Source organism: Cricetulus griseus, chromosome 3, assembly GCF_003668045.3.
Source record: "Cricetulus griseus strain 17A/GY chromosome 3, alternate assembly CriGri-PICRH-1.0, whole genome shotgun sequence".
Lineage (NCBI taxonomy): Eukaryota > Metazoa > Chordata > Mammalia > Rodentia > Cricetidae > Cricetulus > Cricetulus griseus.
In genome coordinates this window covers 73112970-73120958 of record NC_048596.1, presented here as the reverse complement: position 1 = coordinate 73120958, position 7989 = coordinate 73112970, and positions in this window count along the sequence as shown.

Sequence of the window (7989 nt, the reverse complement as noted above, 5' to 3'; positions counted from 1 at the left end):
ATTTGGCTTTCCTCCCCTAAAATCCAAGCATGTTGTTTAACTAAATTTTAGAGTTTCTGTATTATATCAAGAAGCCAATTGATGTAATACAGAATAAATGAAGAATTTGAGGACTATCTTTTGTCTTTTCTTGGCTCTTTCTTTCAAGGCATACACCCTCTCATAATTGTCGTTTTCCCATGGTTGCCTTTCCCAGCATACATACATGTACAAGCAAACATTTCTCTGCTGACACTTATGTTTGAGTCCCACACAGCCAATGAAGACCTGCCTGACAACAATCCAGAAAAGGAATTGGGCCATACCTCCTAGACTGCACTGGATTCAACTTACTCCGTTTCAACTGACACTCCGACCAGAGCCTCGAGTACTGGCTTCAAACAAGTTGAAGATTTCAACCTAGACCTTAAATCAAGCAAATCCCATCTAACATTGACTGGAGATAACCATTAGAGACTTTCACTATACTAACATTTTCTTCCCACAGGACCCCACAAGGCTACCATCATCCCATTTCAGCAGGAAGTAACTTGGAAGATGCTACGCCCCCATTCCCATTATTGTCTATTAGGGTACTGTAAGCCTAGTTAGGAATAACTTTCTTATTGTTTAGAGTTGGGAATGGAAGGAGGTGTTCAAGTTAGACACCCTTTCCACATGACTTTAGAGCTTGGCTGGAATAGACATAGTTAGGATGTGCAATAGCAGATTATTGTATCTTCTTGTATTTCACCTTTATGATTGTTAATTTTGGATATTTTACACTATTAAGTTTTAATCCTCGTTTAGACTAAAAGGGGAATTGTAGGGAGACACTGTAGCCCTGCCTCCTAGGAGCTAGGTACTGTTGTGCTTGACTATGCCTGTCAGGGCATGGTCAGGGGAGGTTCAGAATGACGAATGGGGAATTCTTAAGGGGGCAGCAGACACGTGGGAGCCCCTCTCTCTGGCCTCCCTAGCCTGCTGCTTCTGGGCACACTCTGGCTTATGCTTGGCTGGTGTTTATCTGAATAAAGATATCTTAACCTCACGGACTACGGATCGTCTTTGCTCACGCTATACCTCAGGGATTAGTTGTGGGTGTCTGCTTCTACTTCCACCAGCTGCTGGATGAGGGCTATCCGGTGGCATACAAGTCAGTCATCAATCTCATTATCAGGGGAGGGCATTTAAGGTAGCCTCTTCTCTGTTGCTTAGATTGTTAGCTGGTGTCATCTTTGTAGCTCTCCAGACATTTCCCTAGTGCCTGATTTCTCTGTAAACCTAAAATGTTTCCCTCTATTATGGTATCTCCATTCTTGTTATCTTCCATTCTTCCCCTGACTCAACCTTTCTGCTCCCTCATGTCTTCTGCATCTCTCCTCTTCTCCCCTTCTCATTCTCCTAGCTCCCTCCCCCCTCTTCTCATGCTCCCAATTTGCTCAGGGGATCTTGACCCTTTCCCCTTCTCCAGGGAACAATGTCTCTTTTAGGGTCCTCCTTGTTTACTAGCTTCTCTGGCAGTGTGGATTGTAGGCTGGTAACCCTTTACTCTATGTCTTAAATCCACATATGAGTGAGTACATATCATGTTTGTCTTTGTGACTGGGTTACCTCGCTCAGAATGGTTTCTTCTAGTTCCATCCATTTTCCTGCAAATTTCAAGATTCCATTGTTTTTTTCCACTGAGTAGTACTCCATTGTGTAAATGTACCACATTTTCTCTATCCATTCTTCAGTTGAGGGGCATCTAGGCTGCTTCCAGTTTCTGGCTATTACAAATAGTGCTGCTATGAACATCGTTGAACAGATGTCCTTGTATGAATGTGCTTCTTTTGGGTATATGCCTAAGAGTGGAATTGCTGGATCTTGTGGTAGACTCATTCCCATTTTCTTGAGGAGTTGCCATACTGATTTCCAAAGTGGCTGTACAAGTTGGCACTCCCGCCAGCAGTGGAGAAGTGTTCCCCTTTCTCCACATCCTCTCCAGCATAAACTGTCATTGGTGTTTTTTATTTTGGCCATTCTGATAGGAGTAAGATGGTATCTCAGAGTTGTTTTGATTTGCATTTCCCTGATGGCTAAGGATGTTGAACACTTTATGTGTCTTTCAGCCATTTTAGATTCCTCTATTGAGAATTGTCTATTTAGTTCTGTACCCCACTTTTTAATTGGATTGTTTGGTGTTTTGGAGACTAGCTTCTTGAGTTCTTTGTAAATTTTGGAGATCAGCCCTCTGTCAGATGTGGGGTTGGTGAATATCTTTTCCCAATCTGTGGGCTGCCGTTTTGTCTTGCTGACTGTGTTCTTTGCCTTACAGAAGCTTCTCAGTTTCAGGAGGTCCCATTTATCAATTGTTGATCTCAGTGTCTGTGCTACTGGTGTAAAGTTCAGGAAGCGGTCTCCTGGTGGTACACACCTTTAATCCTAGCACTTTTGAGGTAGAGGCAGATGGATCTGAGTTTGAGGCCAGCCTGGTCTACAGAGTGAGTTCCAGAAGAGTGAGGGCTACATAGAGAAACCACCACTGCCTGGCCATGTGACTCTTCTTTTTATGCAAACCTGTCTGTCTTAAGTGTGAGGAAGCCTGTGGAGGCCACAAGAGTCACAGGTGGTTGTGAGTCACCATGAGCTCTAAAATGAACTCAGATACTCAACAAGGGCAGCAAATGATCTTAATTGCTAGGCCATCATCTCTCTAGCCCTATGTGGGCTATCTTATGTCAACTTGACAAAATCTAGAGTCATTTGATTGGGGACGTCAATTGAGAAGTGTCTCCATAAGATTTGGCTGTAAGCAAATCTGTAGGGCGGGTTTTCTCAGTTAGTGATTAATGGGGGAGGGCCATGCATTGTGGGTGGTGCCACTCTGTTCTGGTGGTCCTGGGCTCTGTAAGAAAGCAGGCTAAGCAAGCCCTGAGGAGCAAACCAGTAAGCAGCCCTCCACAGTCTCTTCCTCAGCACCTGCCCTGCTTGAGTTCCTTTCCTGACTTCCTTCAATGATGAACAGTGATATGGAAGCATAAGTCAAATAAACCCTTCCCTTCCCAAGTCGCTTTTGGTCACAGTGTTTCATCACAACAATCGTATCCCCAACTAAGACAAGCTCCTACCTTCCATTTTTGAGACCGGATCTTTCACAGAACCTAAACTAGAATGGTTGGCTAGTCAGCCCCTTGGGTCTGCCTGTCTGCTCCAATACTATGGTTACTGGTATGTGTGACACCACACCCTCTCTTTATGTGGATGCTGGGATCTAAGCTCAAGTCCTCAAGCTTGTGTGGCAAGCACTGTCCACCCCCAAGTCACCTCCCTGGTTCCCAGTTTTGGTTTTTATTTTTTAATTTTTTGGGGGGAGGGTGATTCGAGACAGGGTTTCTCTGTGGCTTTGCAGTTTTGTTTTTTATTCCATTTATTTATTTAGAATATCAATGTGTAGCCCTGGCTGGCTTGGAACTAAGTAGACCAGGGTAGCCTCGAACTCAGAGATCAGCCTGCTTCCGTAATACTGGAATTAAATGCATTTGCCACCACATACAGTTCCCTTTTGTGCGTGTGTGAGAGTCAGTTCTCTTCAGCCATATGGGTTCCATGGACAGATCTCAAATTGTCAGGCTTAGTAGCAAATACCTTTACCTACTGAGACAACTTAGCCCCAGAACTTATGTTAACATTGGAAGATTTAATTACAAAACCAAAACACCCACATTTCCCATCTCCTTTGAGACATCAGAGCTACAAGCACAGTGGTCTACATTTGTGCACTCAGCAGCTGAGGGTGGCTGGTCACTTTAGACACGCCTTCATCTGCTTGTCAGTGTCCACTCCCAAGTACTTCTTGGCCTCTCAACTTGAATGACAGCTGTGCTTTTGTTTGTTTTGTTTTGTTTTTTGTTTTCGAGATAGGATTTCTCTGTGTAGCTTTGGAGCCTGTCCCAGAACTTGCTCTGTAGACTAGGTTGGCTTTGAATGGCCTCTGCCTCTCCAATGCTGGGATTAAAGGAGTTCCTCACCACCGCCTGGTGATGGCTGTGCTTTCATTGATTTTTATTTATTTATTTTTTTTGAGACCGAGTCCTCACATACAGTATGGGTGGACCCAAAGCCCTGTATGTATTTCATCTGGTTTCAAACTTGTAGTTCTTTGGATTATAGGCTTGTGTCATGTCCAACCCTAGTGTTTCATATAGTATATGTTTCTCTGGAACTGTTTTCTTTATCAAAAGTGAACACCTAAAAGGCAGTGCCCTGGTCTCTTCATTCACTTTATTCTTGGGACCTATTGCTATTTTCCTTGGCCACTCAGAGCCTGGGGCATCATCCTATACATCTAGATTAGGTGCCTCACGACACTCAATGAACAGCGTGACTGCACCACTGCACCACCTTCCCCAAACAGCAGATTCTGTTCAGCAAGGCCAAGGCTACTTCTACTCTGTGAAGACTTTCCTGACAGCCAACCTCTCCATCCAGCCATCGGCATGGTTAGTATGGCCAAGCCACCATCACTTTTGTTTCCTCTGGATATCTATGCCTGTGCCTGAGTTGGAGTCTTGCAAATAAACACAAGCAAGACACAGGGGTTCACTTCTGTAATGTGCGCTCCTGGGAACAGATGCAAGTGAGTCATGAGTTTAAGGCCACCCTGGATGCACAGTGTGACTGTGTCTCAGAAGCCCAGGATAGGGGCTGGAAATTGTAAGGAAGTTAATAGCACCTTCTACTCTTCCAGAAGCTGGAGTTTGGTTCCCAGCACTCACACGGGCAGCTTACAACTGCCTGGAATGTCAGCTCCAGGGAATCAATGCCCTCTTCTGACCTCCTCTACCTCCCCATGCATACACATGATTAAAGCTAAGAAAATATCTCTTCGAGTTCAAAGCCAGCTTGGCTCTACACAGTGAGCTCCAGGACAGCCAAGGCTATGTAGAGAGACCCTGTCTCAAACAAAAAACAAAACCCCAAACAAATAAATATAAAATCTATTAGCCTGGTTATAATAGGTGACCAATAAACAATTATCCAGGTAAATGACATAATCTGTTCATGTTAAATAGCAGCTACACTGGAAGGTCTACCTTTTGTCTACCCTCCTCAGAAGCTAACTAGTACAGAGCCTGGAGCTGGCAGATGTTAGGTAAGGGCTGAGACAGTATGTGCTGTAGTGAGGTACCTCAGAAAAGTCACAGATGCTGAGTTTCTGGTCACTCCTGGCTGTAGGCACCGCATGAAGTCTTAGCAGTTCAAGGTGCTTAAGGAGTAGTCCCAGAAAATGGAGATCTAGCCTTACCCGCTCTTGAAAGCCCGAGCTCTTCACTGCCCAGCAGCCCGGAGGCTCTGCTCCAGATTCAGCCGTTTCCAGGAGACCTAGTGAGCAAAATCCCAGCCCGACTCTTGATTCCGAATTCTAAACTCTAGAATGATGAGAGTTAACAGATACTGCTCTGCTCCAAGCACTTGCCAGTGTGTCAGTGAGGTCTCCTGCCTTGCCCTGACACCACCATGCGGCCAACACTGCAGAAGCCTGGAGTCCCCGCCTGGTATCTGGCCCAAGGTCGAGACAGGGAGAGCAGAGTCAGGCAGAGCCAGGATGAGACAGGGAGACAGGGCAGGGACAGCTCCCCAGGGTCACTCCCAGCAGCCCGAGGAATTCTTTTCAGTACTGTTTTGTTTTGTTTTGTTGTTTTTGTTTTTTCGAGACAGGGTTTCTTTTTTTTTTTTTTTTTTTTTTTTTTTTTTGTTTTTCGAGACAGGGTTTCTCTGTGGCTTTGGAGGCTGTCCTGGAACTAGCTCTTGTAGACCAGGCTGGCTCGAACTCACAGAGATCGGCCTGCCTCTGCCTCCCGAGTGCTGGGATTAAAGGCGTGCCCACCAACACTCGGCAAGACAGGGTTTCTCTGTGTAGCTTTGGAGCCTAGCCTGGCACTTGCTCTGGAGACCAGGCTGGCCTCAAACTCACAGAGCTCCGCCTGCCTCTGCCTCCCAAGTGCTGGGATTAAAGGCATGTGCCACCACCTCCCTGACTTTTCTGGACTTTGAATAAGAAAAAAAAAAAAATCCAGATTCACAGCTTTGACTCGGGAGAGAATTCCAGGCTGCTGTGGTGTCGAAAACCAGGAAGGAAGAATTTACCTGTGGCGGGGTAGATTTTACAGTCCACTCCTTGGGAGCAGGAAAATGAAAGCAACTACCTCAGAGAATACTATATAGGTCCTTCATGACCTTTGCAAACAAGCAAAGCTTAAAAAAAAAAAAAAGCAGAACTTTGTGCTGCTGGCATTTAGCACAAACACATGTCAAAGTTTTTGAAGTCACTGTGATTGGCCAGTTTCAGAAAGCCTTGTCAAGTGGGTTTTTTCAGAAGGTCTTTGTGGTCTGTTGGTTGCAAAACAACACTCTAGGGTCTGTCTGTAACTCCAGTTCCAGTGGATTGGACACCTTCACACCAATTCACATAAAATAAAGTTAAAAGAAAAGAGCAGTGCACACAATAGGAGCATGAATCTTACACCACCTAAGAAACACAAGCACAAGATTCAGGAAACAGGCCTGGGCTGAAGAGTAAGAGGAATGGAGGAGGCTCTGTTGTCTTTTAGCACTGAAGTAAATTATTTTACACACCTTGAAATCAACAGTGAAAGCAGAAATTGGGGAGTCAGCCTCTGGCCAGGCCTACTTAGTCTGAAACACAGCTGGGCATTTTATTAGAGATATTTTAGTATGGGTTAATCAGTATGCCTAAGGAGAAAGGAGATGCTTAGAAAGAAAGAAAGCAGGCCCGGTGTTGGTGGTGCACGCCTTTAATCCCAGCACTCAGGAGGCAGAGGCAGGTGGATCTCTGAGTTTGAGGCCAGCCTGGTCTACAAGAGCTAGTTCCAGGGCTGGAGAAATGGCTCAGAGGTTAAGAGCTGGTGGCTGCTCTTCCAGGTGTCCTGAGTTCAATTCCCAGCACCCACATGGTAGCTCACAACCATCTATAAAGAGATCTGGTGCCCTCTTCTGTCCTGCAGGTATGAATGTAGGCAGAACTCTGTATACATAAGGACAGCCTCCAAAACCACAGAGAAACCCTATCTTCAAAAAAAAATATTGTAAATGCTTTTTTAAAGAGTGAAGAGGGGCTGGAAAGATGACTCAGTGGTTAGGAGCACTGGCTGCTCTTCCAGAGGACCTGAGTTCAATTCCCAGCACCCATATAGTGACTCACAACCATCTATAATGAGATGTGGTACCCTGTTCTGACCTGCAGGCAGAACACCATATACAAAATAAATACATAACTCTCAAAAAAAAAAAGGAAGAAAATAGTAGCTTCCTGAGCCACCCAAACCGGATACGTGGCTGAGGCAGAAAGTAACTGCAGCTTTCCCTTGAGGAGTCCAGCAGACTGAACTTGGACTTGTCATACTCCTCCTGCCCTCAGAGAAGCTGCAAGCTCTTGCCTTTCTTTCTTTCTTTCTTTCTTTCTTTCTTTCTTTCTTTCTTTCTTTCTTTCTTCCTTTTTGGTTTTTCGAGACAGGGTTTCTATGTGTAGCTTTGGAGGCTGTCCTGGAACTAGCTCTTGTAGACCAGACTAGTCTCGAACTCACATAGATCCACCACCTCCCGGCCACAATATGTTTTTATTTTATATCTTACATTTTTTTCCGGGACAGAGTTTTCGCTGTGTAACAGCCCCAGCTGTCCTAGAACTTACTATGCAGACCCATCTGGCCTCGAACTCACTCAGGTCTGCCTGCCTCTGCCTCCCAAATGCTGGCATTAAAGGTGTGCGCCACCACCACCAGGCTCTTACAAACAATTTTAATTTGCCCTCCAAATGTTTATAACTAGTGATTAATTTCCTTAGTATGTCACATGTCAAAAAAAGGGGGGGAAGAACATAGCCTGTAATTAAAATACCACCAGTAACTGAACTAGGTCCCCTGAATGCAGGTGACATTGGGAGGCTTGGGCAGTTTGTGGCGCCAGTGGAGTGGGACCAGGAGCTATCCCTAGTGAATGAACAGG